Here is an 18894-nt window from a genome sequence, read left to right as displayed (position 1 = left end):
AAAATTTTTTCTTTTCTAAGTTAGCTAATTAAATCGATCATTTTCTTTCCTTTGGATCCTAAATCTACATTACAGTTATAAATGTTTTGCACTATAGCTGTAATTCTAAGTATATAAGTTGTATAAAATGTGAATAAAACAGAGGATTTTATGCATAAAGTAAAAGCTGCTAAAATGTAAAATAAATATACTGTCAAAATATGTTTTAAAACGGCAATATTGGTAAAATAAGTTTCATTAGCTAAAAATGAATTTAATCTTTTAAACCCTTATTTACATAAATACACTTAATTTTAAATAAACTCACCAATCATTTACTATTTGTCCTAGTAGAGTCTTTAGTTTTCTTTTCCTCTTGCGATAGGCTCTCCCTTTATTATTCCCCCTCTCCTCACCTCAGGCAATCTGTGTTAACAAACATATATATTCTCACTTATTTTTCTCTGTAGTCATATACACATATGTAAATATTCACATATGAGGAAGTTGGTTCATTGTTTTACAGAAATGGAATCATATATTACACACCTTCATATCTTGCTTTTATCTTATAAAAATCCCCCTAAAATATCTAGTATAATACTTGAGACTTTTAAAAATACTTTATGGATATACAATATTCCATAGTGTAGATGGATGTGGAAACAAAAGCTAATAAAATAAAAATTTATTGTGGGGGCCGGTTCAGTGGTATAGTGGTTAAGTTCACGTACTCCACTTTGGCAGCCTGGGATTCATGGGTTTGGATCCCAGGCACAGACCTACACACTACTCAGTAAGCCATGCTGTGGTGGCGTCCCACATACAAAATAGAGGAAGATTGGCACAGATGTTAGCTCATGGACAGTCTTCCTCAAGCAAAAAGAGGAAGATTGGCAATGAATGTTAGCTCAGGGCCAATTTTCCTCAACAACAACAACAAAATTATTGTGATGTTTGTGTGCTTTAAACAAATGGTCAGAAATCATTTTATTAATAATTCTGCAGTAGAAAGTTGATCTTTTTCATTTAACCATCAGGTTTATACTACAGCAGTTATCTTTCCCCCTTACATTGGAAATAATCTTTTTTTTTTCCATCTCTTTCAGACTGGAAGACCAAACCTGAAACCAAGCATCCTGTTCCAACAGCAGATATTTCTGAAGAAGGAACATGCAAGGGACCATAATGGAAAGACTAATAAAAAATGATCCTCAGGATCCTAGTTTAGGAGAATCCAGGACAAGATATTACAGGTTATTGAGACAAAATTTTTGTGATAATTTGAATAAAAGAATAATTACCCAAGGGGAAACTCTCACTGAAGAAAGTGACTTCTGGTTGAAGTCTACTCTCTTTAAAGAACAGAGAAGTCTTACAGAAGACAGTCATCACAGAAGTAATCTAGATGGACAAAGTTGGAAAGAAAACTCAGAGCTGATTATTCAATCAGGAACCTACTTGGGCAAGAAAATTTGCAAGACTGCTAACAGCAACAAGGATGTGAGGTAGGCCTCATGACTTAAAATAGATAAGAAAATTAATGGTAAAGGGAAACCTTATAAGTGTAATATATGGGGAAGAGCTTTTAGTTTTAGTTTGTCACTTATTCAACATCAGAGAATTCATAATAAAGAGGAACCATATGAATGTGATGGATATGGGAAAGTTTTCAGTCAACCTGCATATCTTAATCAACATAAAAAAATTCATAGTGGGGAAAAACCGTATAAAACTTGTGAATGTGGGAAAGCCGTCATTGTCTCCTCAACTTTAATCGTACATCAGCAAGTTCATACTGAAGAGAAACCTTATGAGTGCACTGTCTGTGGAAAAGCCTTCAGCCAATATGCACACTTTACTCAACATCTGAGAATTCATACTGGAGAGAAACCTGGTATATGTCATGAAGGTGGCAAAGCGGTGAGTCAGACATCAGAACTTACAAAACATCAAGGAATTCACACTGGAGAGAAGCCCTACAAATGTAGCAATTGTGGGAAAGCTTTTAGTAATAACACATACCTTACTGTACATATGAGGACCCATTCTGAAGAAAAGCCATATAAATGCACTGAATGTGGGAAGGCATTCAGATGTAGCCCAGATTTTACAGTACGTCAGAGAATTCACACTGGAGAGAAGCCCTGTAGATATAGTGAATGTGGAGGAGCCTTCAGAAGTAACTCAACCTTACTCTGCATGTTGGAGTGCCTACTGGAGAGAAACCCTATGAATGTAGTGAATGTGGCAAATCATTTAGTCATACAGTAAACCTCATAGAACATCAGAGAATTCATACAGGAGAAAAACCATATCGATGTAATGAATGTGGGGAAGCCATTAAAAATAAATCAAGCCTTACTGTACATCAGAGAAGTCATCCTGGAGACAAACCATATAAATGCAATGAATGTGGAAAGAGCTTCTTGCATTCCTCATCTCTTATTATACATCAGTGAATTCATATGGAAGAAAAATATTACCAGTGTAGTGAAGGTGAGAAATCATTCAGGCTAAAATCATACCTAACTGTTCATCAGAGAATTCATAATGGAGAGAAAGCATACAGATGTACTGAATGTGAGAAAGCATTCATTCAAATGGTAAATCTCACAACATCAGAAAATTCACACTGGATTGAAACCATGTAAATTACCAATTGTGGGAAATCTTTCAGGAGTAACTCATACCTTATGGTATGTCAGAGGACCCATACTGGAGAAAAACCACATAAATGTAATGAACGTAGGAAAGCTTTCACTAACATGTCACAGCTTATTCTGCATAAGCAAACTCATACTGGTGAGAAGCCTTATAAATGCAGTGAATGTGGTAAAGTCTTCACAAGCAATTCAGGCCTTCATGCCCATCAAAGAATACATACTGGGGAGGACCCATTTAAATGTAATGACAGTGGGATGATAGATGTTATAGAACATCAGAAAATTCATACTGGGGAGAAATCTCATAGATGTGATGAATGTGGAAAAGTCTTCAGAAGAGGTTATCGCCTTATGGTCCATGTGAGAACACATACTGGAGAGAAGCCTTATATGTGTAAGAAATGTGGGAAAAGTCTTGTCAGTGTATCACAGCTTATCCTTCACTGGAGAGTTCACACTGGTGAGAAGCCCTAATATGGAAGGAATGTGGAAAAGCTTTCAGGACTAATTCTGACTTTATTGTATGTCGTAGAGTACACACTGGAGAAAAACTTGATAAATGTAATGAATGTGAAAAAGCTTTCAGGTGTAGCTTAAGCCTTACTATACATCAGAAAGCACATCAAGGAGTATGAATGTACAAAATGCAAGATGCCATATAATGTCCGTTCTCAGAGAACACCAGAGAATACGCATACTTCATTTCTTACCCTTTGGACTTCTTAAGAAGAGGTCAGACATCAGTCTATGTAGCCTTCAGTTGCAGAGAATGCATGTCAAATACTCTGAGAGATCCTCAAAAGTCTTTTTGTATTCTCCAACTCTCAACCAGTTTATACTCTTGCAGAGGAGGAAACTTTAGGAGTCATCTAATCAATTCTTGGCCGCCTATTTTTAAAATTTACATTTTATTGGATGCTTTTCTTTGTTATCTGACATCTATCATCTTGACGTTTTCACCAATATATCCATTTTAATATTCTATTCCAGATACTCTTCAGAAGATTTTTTCCAGAATCTATTATCTTTGGAAATTTTTTGAATCAGTAATAAGTGCATATATACAAAACTCAGGAAATCCAAAAGATATGCCTCATTAAAAGTGTTCTTCCTCAATTGATTCTTCAGATTTTTCATTCTCCTGTTCAGTGTTTAGTTCTAGTTTTTCAGTAATGGATATCATGGATTCAGAATAGCATTAGCATCTTTGTACATATATGTACACCTTACTATATTTTCATTGTTTTCTTAAGGTAGTCTCAGAAATGAAAATTAACTGTGCTATGATTTTTTAAACTTTCCTTCCAAAATAGTTTCAGCACTTTACAATGCCATTGTAAACATATGAAGATGATATTTTCAGTAAACTCTCAACATACCAGAATGTCAACTTTTCTCTTTTTAGTTTTGTTACCAAAAGTTCAGTCTCTGATCCCAATGCCAATGCAAATAACAAAAACAGAGTCTTGGGTGAAAAAGGAAGGTGTTATTTTGCCTGGCAGAGGGAGCAAAGCAAGGGCTAGTGCCCCAAAAGTTGCTTGCTCCCCATTAAGAAATGGGTAGAGGCTTTTATCTGGGGTTTCAGGTAGAGGGGGGGGACCATGGACTTCTTGGTCAGCATTTTCCCATCAGCCTGTGTCTGGGGCTGCTTCCAGCGGAGGAGACAAAGGATTTCTCAGATGAGTGTCCTTGGCTGTTTATCTCCATGGTGGAAGGTAGACTCTGATGTCAGGAAGCCGAGGAGTTGGGCCTGGGAAGCTTCAGTTTCTTGATATTCTCTGGACGTTAGTTCCTCTGTGAAAGGACTTCAAATTCCTGGGATCAGCCACAACTTTAGTGGGAGCCCAGCCTGAGGCCATCTGGACTTAAACAATTTGTAACTTCTGTTTGGTTGTAAGGCTCAGGGGGTCAGAGGTTAAAGAAACAAACATTTACATGTGAGTGGAACTAAAGACCCAGGGAACTGGAATGTGTGCTTTTAGTTTTAACCCATGTATGGGGGCTTCACTGTAGGGGAACCAATATCAAGGCTGGTATTAACTAAGAGCCAGCAACAGTTTGACATGGGGAGTTGAATTGAACATCTCCAAGAGTGTGTTTGAAAGACATTAGGTGCCCGCATTTATGTCCCAGGTTTTTGTTTTGTCAAAAGTTGTTCAACTTTAACCGTTTTGAAAGGTATGTATAAGTACATAATGTTGAAGAGGAGGTATTGAAGGAGGAGAGCAGAGCCCTCCTTCCTGATGAGTCTTAGGGGAGGGAAGTTATTTGGGAGGATAGAAAAGCAAAAGCAGCTGCTGAGAAGGACAACTTTTGGAGAAAAAATATTAAAGTCAATCTTTCAGATGTTTCACTCTCTGATATAACCCCTTCCCCAAGAGAACTTAAGTAAATACATAAAATGATTATCGACGTTTTTGGAGATAAATTCCGGGTTGTTTGTTTTTGTGGAAATGTGGAACTAGCCACTGTAGGAGAGGAACGCTGGCCTGAGGTGACCAAATTTCTCTTGGTTTGGACTAATTAGTAGGCAGGGAAAGAATTCATGCTTGCCTTTATTTTCATTTGTCCTCAGTGGTCATATCATTGCTCATTTATGTATTCAAATATTACTACTTTTCTTATTTTGTTTAAATGTTTATAATAAAGATATTAACCATATAACATTTAATACAAATATTTTTTCATAGGCTGACGTTTGCCTTTTTATTGTAAGTTTTTTCTCCTCTTAAATCTATATTTAGCCTTTCTATATAGGAACATATTATGTCTTTTCATTGGTTCTTATATCTTTTATATAACTTTCCACATATTAGATTTACACAATTTTCAATATTATTACGTCTATGCTCTGTTTTTCTGATTATAGCTAGTTTCATAGTTATATAAATAGTTAACTAGGTTATGAGGGTGTCACAGTTGCATAGAAACCTACGTCACTTCCAGTGCTCCTTCAGGGCCTTTCTACCGTCCTCTACTGCTTTGATTACTTTGTAATAACAGCTCAGTCCCATCCAAACTAGTTGGTGGATATTTTTTTCTGTATTCTGTGATGTTCTCACTGTTATAATAAAGGCAGCTGTGTGAGTGTCATGGGTAAGCAGGAGGAACTTAGGAAACAATAACTCAAAATGGGCCCTAGCTCTGGACCAGAGACAAAAAGCAAATGTTTTACGTAAATGTGAAGCTTGCGTCTTGGTATACTCCAATTTTCTTATACTTTTAATCAAAAGTACTCACACAGAAAAGTATATGAAAGGTGTTGACTCTAACAAATAATTCGAAAACAAACACTTGTGAAAACTCCAGGACACAAAATAGAAGGTTACCAAAACTCTGGAAGACCTCTTTGTGACCCGCTTCACTCATAACCTGTCCTACACTCTCTCAGGCAGTCCTGCCTTTCTATCTGGGACGAAGGGCTCCTGTCTGAGCCCTGAGCCTTGCAAGGGCCCCATTCTGGTCCTCCTCCACCTGTAACTGTCTCCACCGGCTGAGGAGTCTATGGGGCCAAGGGAATATGTCAACTGGAGCCTGTTCTTCCTCTTTCTAGATAATGCTCTAGGTACCCCGGACCTCAGCTTCGGCATCAGAGCGAAACTTGCTACTATGTACAAACCTATAAGTCTGAGGCAAGGGGACAGCTTTCGGTCAGTAGGGGAGGACTCAGTTTGGAAGTGCAGGCCTTTGGAGGTGTGAGCCATAGCCAGGGTGACATAAGTGAGTGGGCTGCAGTAGGTCTCCCGACACCACCATATTCTGACACAAAACTCTGAGGAGGTACAAAAATATATTTACCTATAAAGCAAGAGAACATATATTTTATTGAACAGTTTGTTACCTTGATTTTTTTAATTCACAATTTATTTTGTCTGTATAATACATTTTAGAATTTGATGAATTAGGTTAAAAAGCGTATTAAATGGTAAGTCTATGAAGTATCATAAGCAATGTCAAAACAAAAGATTTTAAATTACAAAATGTTAAATATGTAGGTACATGACATTTCACTAAAACAAATTATAGATATTTTCTAAAGAAAAATAATTGTGCCACTTATTCTCTTGTTTCTATGAAATTTTCCTGTTCTGTACACAGACATTTTATACAAAATATGTTTACATTTTTATTACTACCATAAAACAAAAATACAATGTATGTGCAATATTAAAAAAGATATAAAGTCACATTAAAAACACACTTGGAATAGCACTATTTCCAGTGTACAGATACTTTAGAAAAAGTGAAGATGTCAAATGCAGAATTTTCTGAAGAAAAAGTCACCAAATTACCAGTCTATTTTCAATGTACTACTTTTGAAATAAGTTTTGTATAAATATATATCTATATGATAACATGTAAATTGAACAATTAGCTCAGGGAATCAGAGTACTTAGTACAGAAACCTGAATAAGCCCAAATATTAAATAGTACTCTTATCAAAGAACGTTCTTCTCAGAGTGTTTTTTTCTTTTTGGCTAATGAATTTGTTTTCAATAAAGAGCAGAAATAAAACCTAGACAAAAATATTCATAACTTTACACAATGAACCAAACATTGATATTTTGATCATTGCCTAGGGAGAAACATCCTTTGGGAAAAATATCCTTTCCAAAAATCTCTGAAGCATACCTAACATCCAAGATCAGGATACGTGAGATATCAAATATCAGCTAAAGATTGAAATTCAAACAATGGCATTTCAAAATACATAAGACACTGCTTTATACAATAAAAATCATCCTTTTTTCTTCAAAAGGAGAAGGCATGTAAACTTTTTTAAATGATGGGTTTAATAATGGTGAAGCGGATAAGTACTTGTCAAGATTCGCAGGAATGTTTTTCACGGTGTGCTTTTCCGCTTAAAAGGGAAAGCTTTTAAATTAGTAGTTGCTCTTGCTCTCTAACACAATAAACTCTCTCCCCAAAATTACTTCCTCCAAAACACAGAGAAATAAATATTGGCAGTGGGTTTAAATAAAACCAATTGGCAGCAGGCAGTAGAGCTGCAGGAGGAACTACGTCTACTTTTTACAATATTTTAACAGATATGGGAGAGCTCGATTAAAAAGAGGATCTTAAAAGAAGCTGCATTTTATCTTTATGTATGCATCGAGACATTAACACTAAGTTATATAAACTTACGCCAGAAACAAAAAAAATTCGAACCACTTCTTTAGAATAGCACTACACATCTCAAATGGCTTTCAAGCAGGGTAAATAAGTCAAAATACTGGCCACCCTGAGGAAACAAAGAACACACAAAGCGCTAAGTTTAAAGATTTTCTCATGCTATTCCATCTAAAACAAAAGCTCAATACAAGCAAGTCTGGAAAATATTTGGACACATTTGAAGATGGATTAAAACTTAGATACTGTATTTCACTTACGATGTGTTTATAATGTGTGCTCTCTTAAAAAAGATTCGTTTAAAATCATCCCCACTATTGCTTCCTCTAAGCTCTTAGAACCATATTGGGTCAATAACTGAAGGTCATGATAATGCCCAGCACATACAAGCTAGTTTTGTTAAATTATGCCTAAAGGCAGCAACAGTTTGCATTAGCGCAAGAATTGATTTAACTTAAAATGATCTCATTCTAACTTTACACAAAATATGGAATTCTTAGAGACTATTTTTATTAAGTTCAAGAGTCTTGTTAAAGGGCCACAATGTCTGAGTAAAGAGAAAATTATGCAAATAAAAATATATAAACATTTTTTTAAATTCTAATTCCAGTCAAACTAGAGAAAGATTTTTTTGAAATAAATTTCTCCCATTATCTTACTCAAAAACCTTGGTACTATACAAAAGACTTGAAAATATGGCTTTGGATGTACATTTAAAAAAGTAGGACATGGTATACATGTCATTAACCAAAGTAGAGAAATACTCTAGAAAATAAAGTGGCTGAGGATTGCCATGTCACCTTTTTCAGTGAATTGTGTTAAGAACGCAATTTCTATAAGATTTTTTTTAACGCTAACAACAATCACGTGGAAACAATTTCAAGGTTGTAAAGTCTTAAGTATGTAATCCTTTTAAAAGTGTTTCTTTGACTTGAAAAATACTGGAACCACCAAGTTTTAAACGGTCACAAATTGCATTTTGGTAGGCCATGAAGATGATGACCAGGTTGGTTTTCTATAGCTCTGATTATGTGAAATATTCCTCCTTAAGAATATACTTGGATTGTGATGACACCACCACCCAACAAATGTGGCAAAATAGTCTGAAAATGGAGTCTGATAATTCACTATTGTGTGAACTCCTAATCTTGAGCTAACGTGGAAGCTTGTTATTCCTACAGAAATGGGTCGAAGGAAGCTTTGAATTTTGACTGTAACTGATTTGTATGGCACAAAAAGTATGTATTTTCTACAAAAACCATAAAAGATTGATCCCCATTGTCTGACACCTTACATCGTGAAAGGCTAGTACCCACTCTGGGAAACCAGCTCGTCCTCCCTGCAGCAAGCGAGCATCCAAGGTTTTCTTGGTTATAAATATTCTGAAGCAGCTCTGATTTCCAGGGTGCAAGAGGACAGTCCTTCTGATCCTTCTGTGCCTGAAGAACCGCTTTGTGCTCTGTCTTAGCATCTATATATCTTCAAATAAAGACTATCTGTCCCCATTGCAACCAGGAGGCACTTGCCAGACTATACATTGCATACTGGGGATATATTTTTTTTTCCAGATCATCTATTTTAACCCATGCTGTTTCTCATTCTTTCATTTTTAGCTGCTTCTTCCAGTTTCTCTGCTTTAAATTATTGAGAGTTATCATCAAATAATTTTTGGTTCATCGCCAGGGAGAATTTAGCAAATTTATATCAAGCAATATATTTTTTTGTTCCAACGCATCTTTATTTTTTATTGAAGTATAATTGACATATAATATTATATTAGTTTCAGATGTACAACATAGTGATTCAATATTTATATACATGATGAAATGCTCACCATGATGTCCAGTTACCTTCTGTCACCATAAAAAGTTATTATACTATTATTGACCATATTCCCTATGTCCTACATTACATCCCTGTGACTTATTTTATAACTGGAAGTTTGTACCTCTTAATACCCTTCACCTATTTCACCCACAGCATCGCACCCCCCCATTGGTAACCACCAGTTTGTTCCCTGTATCTATGAGTCTGTTCCTGTTTTGTTTTGTTAGGCTTTTTTTTAAGATTCCACATGTAAGTGAAGTCATACAGTATTTATCTTTCTTTGTCTGACTTATTTCACTTAGCATAATACACTCTAGGTCCATCCATGTTGTCACAAATGGCAAGACTTCATTCTTTCTATGGCTGAGTAATATTCCATTTTGTGTGTGTGTATATATATGGGTGTATATATATATATATATATATTCTTTATCCATTCTTCTATCACTGGACACTTAGCTTCCATATCTTGGCTATTGTAAATACTATAATACTGCAATGAACATAGGGGCACGCATGTCCTTTTGAATTAGCATTTTTGTTTTCTTTGGATAAATACCCAGAAGTGGAATTGCTGGACCATATGGTACTTCTATTTTTAATTTTTTGAATAACCTCCATACTGATTTCCCAGGTGGCTGCACCAATTTACAATCCCACCAACAGTGCACAAGCATTCCTTTTTCTCTACATCCTCGCCAACACTTGTTGTTTTTTGTTTATTTTTTGATAATAGCCATTCTGACAGTGTGAGGTGATATCTCATTGTGGTTTTGGTTTGCATTTCCTTGATGATTAGTGATGCTTGTTGAGCATCTTTTCATATGCCTGTTGGCCATCTGTGTGTCTGCTTTGGGAAAACATCTATGCAGGTTCTCTGCTCATTTTTTAATTAGATTGTTTCTTTTTTTGATATTAAGTTGTATGAGTTTTTATATATTTTGGATATTAATCCTTATCAGATATATCATTTGCAGATACCTTCTCCCATTCAGTAGGTTGCCTTTTTGTTTTGATGATGGTTTCCTTCACTGTGCAAAAACCTTTTTAGTTTGATGTAGTCCCATTTGTTTATTTTTGCCTTTCTTGCCCTTTCCTGAGGAGACATATCCAAAAAAATATTGCTAAGACTGATCTCAAAGAGCTTACTGCCTTTGTTGTCTTCTAGTTTTATGGTTTCAGGTCTTACATTTAAATCTTTAATCCATTTTGAGTTTATATTTGTGTATAGTGTAAAATAGTGGTCCAGTTTCATCCTTTTTCATATGCCTGTCCAGTTTTTCTAACATCACTTATTGAAGATACTCTCTTTTCCCCATTGTGTATTCTTGGCTCCTTCTTCCTAAGTTAATTGACCCTATACATGTGGGTTTATATCTGGGCTGTCTATTCTGTTCCATTGATCTGTGTGTCTGCTTTTGTGTCAGTACCATACATTTAGATTACTATGACTTTGTAGTATAGTTTGATATCAGGGAACCAATGTATCTTTAAATTGCAGTACAAGGGCAGAAACATAATAGAAAGAGTTTTTCTGCATTGTCACTAATCAAACTTGGGTTCTGAGTTGTCAGTTACTTTCTTTCAGCACTTAAAAAAAATGTTGCCCCATCTCCTTCTGGCCTCTGTGGTTTCTGATGAGAAATCTACTGTCATTCAATTTTCTGTTACTGGTATGGTGTCCTTTCTCACTTGCTGCTTGCAGGATTCTTCTTTGTCTTTAGCTCTCAGGAGTTTGATTATTATCTGTCTTAGGCTGGATTTCCTTGTATTTATCCTGCTTGGCATTTTCGTAGCTTCTTGACTCTGCAGATTTATGTTTTTTGCCAAATTAGAGGACACTTTGAGTATCATGTTATGAGACTCTGAATTTTTATTTAAATCGTGTTTTAGCAGGGCTCCCCTGACACCACTCTGGTGGGAGAAAGAAGGTCACCACCACCTGGTTATTTGGTAGGAGTAGACATCTTAAGTTACCTAGCCTCTATTGACAGGTCTGGGAGGGGAATTTCTTGTTACCGCTGGGCAGGAGTAAAATTTCAGGCTCCCCACTAGGCCACCACCACTGACAACACTTTGTCAGGAAGGGAGAGGCATTCTACTACTGCTTCACATGGCTGCCACTGACACCGTGCGTGGGGAAGCTCAATATTACCAGGCGTGAATGAAAGTCCCAGCTCCTCACACTCCCTTCTCTGACATCACCCCTGCAGGGACAAGGGGAACCTCATTACAGTCAGGGGAGGGTGGAAGTAAAGGTTCCCCACTCAGCCTTTGCTGATGGGGATGAGGTGGGATCCACAGTTTTTGCCTGGAGTTGAGTGGTTATTTTCTTAAGGGTTTTCTGTCATGCTAGGTTGCCCTTTTCTTGGTCCTTTGGCTGGAGACAACAGGCTTTATTTAGGGCTTTTTTTTTTAACCTGCACTCATTGGCATTTTAGGTTGTCAGCTTCTCCAACACCCAGGCCAGGATATATGATGCAAAAAGAAAATCTGGGAAATTCACCACTGTGTCTTAGCACAGTCCCTAGCTGGCCTGCCTTCTGTCTAACTTTCTGAGTCTTATATTTGTTTTATAGATAATATCAAGGGTTTTTAGCTGTACTTAGTGGGAGGTATAGGAGAAGTGTGTCTACTCCATCTCATCCCACTACCAAATCACTGGTTCACCTTCATTTATGAAAAATCTTTTGATGGGTATAAATTTCTGGGCTGATTGGTTTTTTCTTTCAGTACTTTAAATGTGTTGATTCACTACCTTCTGGCTTTTTTTTTTTTCTGATGAGAAGTAATTATCTTTGTTCCCCAATATATGCAGATCTTTTCTCCTCCAGCTGTTAAGATTTTCCTTTATTACCAGTTTGTAGCAATTTGATTATGATATGCCTTGGTGTGGTTTTCTTCATGTCTTTTCTTTGAATTTCGTTGAGCTGCTTGGATCTGTGGGTTTGTAATTTTCATCAAATTTTGAAAATAGCCATTATTTCTTTAAATATTTTTCTACTCCCCCACTCTCACTTCTCCTTCTAGGATTGTAATTACACATAATTAGGCTACTTCATATTGTTCCATAACTCACTGGTGCTCTGTTCATTCTCCATCGTCTTTCTCCTTATGTTTCATTTTGGACAGTTTCTATTCCTATGTCTTTGAATTCACTAATCTTTTCTTTTTCAGTGTCCAATCTGCTTTTAATCCAATCCAGTATATTTTTCATTTCAGATATGTGTTTGTTATCTCCATAAGTTCAATCTCCCACTTGAATTTCTCCTGTGATAGTTCAGGGGTCACTGGGTTATGTCACACTTTCCCCAAAGACATCCATTGGCTCTTTGAGATCTCAAGAGCTCAGTTTTGCACTGCGTTCAGTTTCACTGAGCTTAATATTTGCCTGCAGATCCCCATCTGGAGGCCACTGACCCTAAGTGGGCCTCATACACAATCAAAGCGGCAGAGAATCCAAGGCACACAGAGGAGGAATGGATTAGGGAGGAAACCCGCTCATTGAGGGAAGCTGCTCTGGAGTCTTGAGGACTCTGTTTGACTAACTGTGGAGAATATGGTCTTTGTGTTACCACCTACAAACATAGGTTCTTCATCCACCAGACAAGAGGGGCCAAATAAAAACTAGAATGCCAGGCTTATGGCAAGGAAAGGGATTTTATTTCGGATGATATCAGCCAGGAGACGAGAGTGAGCCCTCAAATTTGTCTCGTTTTATCTCATCTCCCCAAAAGAGGGGTTTTAAAGGTTTGTGAGGAATGTGGCTGCTTGTAGCGTCAGCGGCCTTGCTGGTCAGAGCTTTCCCGCCAGCCTGCATTCACCCTTGGGAGGAGGAGAAGGAGATAACAAATCCAGGTGGCTGTCCTTGGCTGTGTCTGTCTCCATGGCAGATAGTGGATTCTGGAGCCAGGGAGTAAGCAGGGAAAGAGTGCTTTGGCTTTCACCCCATATATGCTGGCTTTAATGTAGGGGAACTGATATCAGGGCCGGCATCATTCGGGCATTAAAACCATGGAATTGAGGCATAGGAAGCTATGCTTTAAAATAATAATTATCTTTTAATAAATATTATTATTATTATTAGGATGAGCCAAGGAAGGAATCTCTGGTTGAAAGACTCAGAAATTATAATGAAGGCATTATGAATATTTGGGTCAAGAAGTTGAGTAAAAAACAAGCAAAAGCGTGGAAGCACACTTGCCGACTCTGCCTGCATCTGGGGTTTTAACTAAGTTACAGGAGGACTATCTGTTCTCTCACTCCCTTTATTTCTTTAGTCACACGGAAATGTTTCAAGGCAAGGGGTGTGTCATTTTTCTTTGTGTGGCTAGTGCTTGACACAAAGTTATGGTCTCTCAATTTGACTGGATTTTTTTTTATGTGGGGCGATGATGCTAAGTCCTTTTGTTTTTTTTAGATTGGCACTTGAGCCAACATCTGTTGACAATCTTTTTTGTTTTATTTCTTCTTCTTCTCCCCTGAGCCGCCAGTACATAGTTGTATACTCTGGTTGTAGGTCCTTCTGGTTGTGCTGTGTGGCAGGTTGCCTCAGCATGTCCTGATGAGCAGTGCCATGTCCCCTCCGAGGATCCTAACCGGTGAAACCCTGGGCCGGGGAAGCGGAGCGCCTGAACTTAACCACTCGTCCTCAGGGCGGCCCCTGGATTTCTCAGGTCACCCAAACTATCGATAAACACAGACAATTCCCTCATATGTTCAGACAAAGTGAAGGGGGGAAAAATCAAAGAAAAAACTCCCACCTCAGGCGCTGGGGATTCTGGGGGCTGTAGTTCCGACGCCCGGCTGCGCAGGCGCACTGGCGTGCCTGGCGGCCGGCCCAGCCGAGCCGGCGCCATTGCTGGAAGCGTTCCCGCCCTGCTCTGCGAATGCCCTCAGTTGTCCTCAGTTCGGCCGCCAGGTATTCGTTGCCCCGGGCGCCAGGCCTCGGTTCCCCGCCGCCCCTCCCTCGGCGCTTGGCTCCCGGCGGCGTCCGGGGCGTGGCCGTTCCCTCCAGAGCCCCTGTCCCTGAGCGGGCCCGCCCACCCCGAGAGGCGATTGGGGCTGGGCCTCCCCCGCCCCCGGCTTCTCTCGAAAGCGGCGGATGCCCTCGGCGGCGGGCTCGCGGGGCTGGGGTTGGGAGCACCGGAGCCTGGGCTGGGGCGCCCCTGGGCCATCCTCCTCCTCCCAGTCCCGCGCCTCTGATGGAGGGAGGGCGGACCCCCGAGAGGCCGGAGAAGGGCAGTTAGGCAGAGAGGGCGAAGCCAGAGGAGGAGAACCTCCGTCCCGGCTGCGGAACCGGCAGGGATGGAACTGGGTTTCCTATCCGGTGACCTGACAGGGGGACGTTCTCCTGTCTTGGGTCACCGAGGCAGCTTTTCCTTGCCGGCTCATTTTCCGGCATTTCAGATCGTCACTTTTAAATCACTGCTTTCTCCCCGACGTGACAGGGGTCTCCTTGCGCTGGTTGGGAAACGCTGGCCTGGTCCACGGCGCTGACGTTCTCAGCAAGAACTGCTCCCTTCGTAGTTTAAACGCCACTACGTGGCTTAGGAGCCACAGCAGGTGAAGTTTCTCCTGAAGTCTCGATACTTCTGCAAAGCTTGGCAGGACAGGGCTTGAGTGAAGTCACAACATCCAGAAAAAATACCTAGGAAGTTATGACTGGGGGGAAACACCGGCCTAGATATTTTCTGCGTATTGTCAAAGGCGAAAGCAGTCACATAGAATGTGGTTAGCCTCATTTGCTAGCAACTTAGCTGATTGACTGTGGTCCAGAGACTTGCCTATAATCATGTTAACGCAGTAGCCAAACCAAAATTAGCACCTGGGGGTGTGGACAGCCACTCTGGAATTTTATTCCTATACCAAACTCCTATGTATATGTGGGTACTTGTCTCCTTGGAAAGTATGGAAAAGTAGAAAGAAGGATAAATATCACAGGCCTAGGTCTCAGTAAAGTCTGGCTTACTCGCAGTCTTTTTCTCGATGCATTATTTTCACACAGTGGAGATCCAACTGAGTATATTGAATGTTAAATAGCGTTGTTTATTCTGATTATGAAAGGAAAAAGATGTTTATTGCACGGTTTGGTTGTTAAAGGTATTTGACTGGTATTATCTATATGGCTTATTACCAAGGAGGAGTTTATTACTCTCTACAAATTTAAAAAGAAATGATGACTTGGCGTTCTTAATGAGTTTTAAAGATACAGTTCCAGGAAATTGAAAATGTCCTCAGTTGCTCTTTGGTGGTCTCCCTTTGTGTTTGGGGAAAATGGTTTTTATTATTCCTCTTAGCCCATTTTTGCTTTCCAACCTTGTAAAGCTGGACTTCTTAACTTGGGGTCAGCACTTGAGACTTCAATATAGGAATCCTCTCAGATTATTCTTTCTTTAAGTCTTATCTCTACACTGTGTTTTCCTCCCTCAACTTCTTATTCTTTCTCTTCCACCAAAACCTTTTCATTGTGCCTAGTGAAACCCCAGTGTCATGGAACAAACTACTCTACGTGCTTAAGATGTTCACGTTTTCTCGATTTAACTAAACCCTGCTCTCCCCTGCTTACCTGATATCTTTAAATTTTTCTTTCATGACCGTTCACTCTCTTAGTTAGGAAATTAACTTTGCAGCTTTATCATATTCCAAGTGGTTTGACCAAGAAAGACCATTTCTTTCTTTCTCATATAAAAGTCTGAATTGGTAGGTGGCTGGCAGTGATGAGGGTGGGTGGGGCTAGGCAGCTCTGGTCCATTAGGTCATCTGGAAACCCAGGTTCCATGCAATTTTTTGCTCTACCACCCGCTAGGGGATGCTGTCCTCCCTCTGGTGGAAGCTGGCTCCTTCTCATACTGTACATTCTGAAAGGCCACTGGAAGGGGAAATGAAGAAGTGAAGGGCAAACCACTCCCTTTTAAAGATGTGACCTGAAAGTTGCATGCATCTCTTTTATTCAGATCCCGTTTGCTATAATTCAGTGACGTGGGCACACTTGCCTGCAAGGAGGCTGGGAAATGTCTCTCGGTGGGTGGCTTTGTGGCCAGCCGAGACTTTAAGCCTCTGTCAAGCAGAAGGGGGAGACTGGCTGTTGGAAGGCAGTTAGCAGTCTCTGCTACATCGGCCTACTTAAGTTTTCTGCTGATTGAGTCAGTTTTAGAAAAGTTTTAAACAAATTCTTCTTTAGGAAATTTTATTTTTATTGGCATACAATTTTAAGACATTTTATCCGTTGTAGGCCCTTTCTTGTTTCTATTTTTGGTTATTGGCAATTTTCTTTTTTGACTGCCAGTGGCTTATATATTTCATTATTTAGAAGGATCAGCTCTGCCTTCGTTAGCTATTTTTGTTTGATTGTCTTCTTAGTCATTAGTTTCTTTCTTTATTATTTCGTCCTTATGGCTTACTTGTTAATTATTTTTCTTCTTTAGTTGAATGTTTAATATTTTCATTCTTTTTGATAATTTTACTTGAGAGTATTTAGGGATATAAATTTAATCTCCTTAAAGCTTTGACAGCAACCCATGTGTTTTTAATCTATAATACTCTCATTTTTTAATTCACTAGCAGTTATAATTTAAAGTTCTCTGTTTGACAATAACTACTCAGGAGGGTCTATTTAAATTTCCAGGTGATAGGGTTTTTTCCCCTCCCTTCAGGCTTCCTTTTACATTTGTAATTCTGTTGCATCATGTTTAGAGAATGTAGTGTATTCAATTTCTTCTTTTTGATTGAGATTTTCTTTGTGGTCAGTGGTCTTTATGATATATGATTAATTTTAGCAAATGCTCCATAAATGCTTAAAAATGATCTTTGAGTATAAATTACAATATAGTCATATCTGTTTAATTTCTATCTCACCTTTTCTTTGAATTTATAACAGCCTTGCTTTATGTATTATCATTCTTGTTTTTCAGAGGATAGTGGTTAATTACTGCAAGTATCATTTCGGATGAGCTTCTGATTGGCACAAGCTTAGATTAAGTTCTGCTGTGTTTATTGAGCAAAAACTACTGAATCTTGTGGGAAGCAAGGTGCCCATTAAGGTCAGGAGCAGATGCAGCATGTTTAAGCATAACACAGTCCCTAATGAGGGGCCATGCAACTGCTGGTAACACTTTTTGCACAACGTAGGGTTTCTGAAAAACTCAAAACTTGCTATGTCACTGCCTTTTTATATCTGAAGCTAATATTACCGCTCTGGAAGAGTTTATATGAACAATCTGTACCATTTTGTATAAGGAAATATCATTCATCAGGTACCCCTGGTTCTCGAACCAAACTCGCCATCAGCAAGGCCACATCCTCATGTAAGGAGAAGGGGGAGGGGAAATGGTGCCTAGATGTCCCTGCTGGTTTAGTGGATGGTCATATATCTAGCATCATGGCTCATATATTTGTATTATTTGATTGGCTACCAACCAGTTAACTCATATTTGTGCATAAATATTCTATTTTTTATTATTCATATCTTTTCTGTTTCATCATAAACTTATGGCCTTTCTCTGTTAGTAATATTCATTGTCTTTGTTTGTTTTTATTGTATTCTAATATGAGTGCTGTTTTTCTTCTTTCCACCAACTTCCATGGATCCTACTATATGTTGTCATACCAAACTATGCATTTAAATTACAGTGTTGATCCCAAATTTAGGTGTCTCCATTTTCTCTTTATTATTATAAACTTTGGCTCAAATATCCTGGAATATAGCCTGCAATGATGATTTATTTTATTTTATTTGTAGTGAGAGCTTTATTTCTTTTTTCATGCACAGAAATATTTATTACATCATTTTTAAAAATTGAGATATAATTGACATATAACATTATATTAGATTCAAGTGTACAACATAATGATTCAATATATGTATATATTGTGAAGTGATCACCACCATAAGTCTAGTTAACATCCAACACCACACATAGTTACACATTTTTTTTCTCATGATGAGAACTTTTAAGATCTACTCTCTTAGCAACTTGCAAGTGTGCAGTACAGTATTATTAATTATAGTCACCATGCTGTCCATGACATCCCCAGGACTTATATATTTTGTGAGTGTAAGTTTGTGCCTTTTGACTTCCTACATCCATTTCATCCGCACTGCACCCCCCCCCCCCACCCCCCGCCAGTAACCACCAATCTGTTCTCTGTTCTGTGAGTTTGGAGTTTGCTTTTTGATTCCACATGTAAGTGAAGTCATACCGTATTTGTCTTTCTCTGTCTGACTTATTTCACTTAGCCTAATGCTCTTAAGGCCCATCCATGTTGTTACAAATGCAAGGATTTCCTTCTT

The 18894-nt window shown here is 38.5% G+C and overlaps 1 protein-coding gene and 1 pseudogene across 1 annotated transcript in view; both read left to right on the top strand.

The window, feature by feature from the left end:
• The window catches only part of LOC106845731 (zinc finger protein 624-like), a 28177-nt pseudogene extending 22880 nt beyond the window's left edge, over positions 1-5297 (top strand).
• Positions 5298-14407: 9110 nt separating this feature from the next.
• ZNF624 (zinc finger protein 624) overlaps positions 14408-18894 on the top strand; it is a 39292-nt gene continuing 34805 nt past the window's right edge. The window contains 1 exon segment of the mRNA XM_014864216.3: positions 14408-14523. The gene's annotated coding sequence lies outside the window, so the exon portion shown is untranslated.

Source organism: Equus asinus, chromosome 13, assembly GCF_041296235.1.
Source record: "Equus asinus isolate D_3611 breed Donkey chromosome 13, EquAss-T2T_v2, whole genome shotgun sequence".
Taxonomy (NCBI): domain Eukaryota; kingdom Metazoa; phylum Chordata; class Mammalia; order Perissodactyla; family Equidae; genus Equus; species Equus asinus.
The sequence above is the reverse complement of the archived record's forward strand: the minus strand, read 5'-3'. Positions and strand labels throughout refer to the sequence as shown.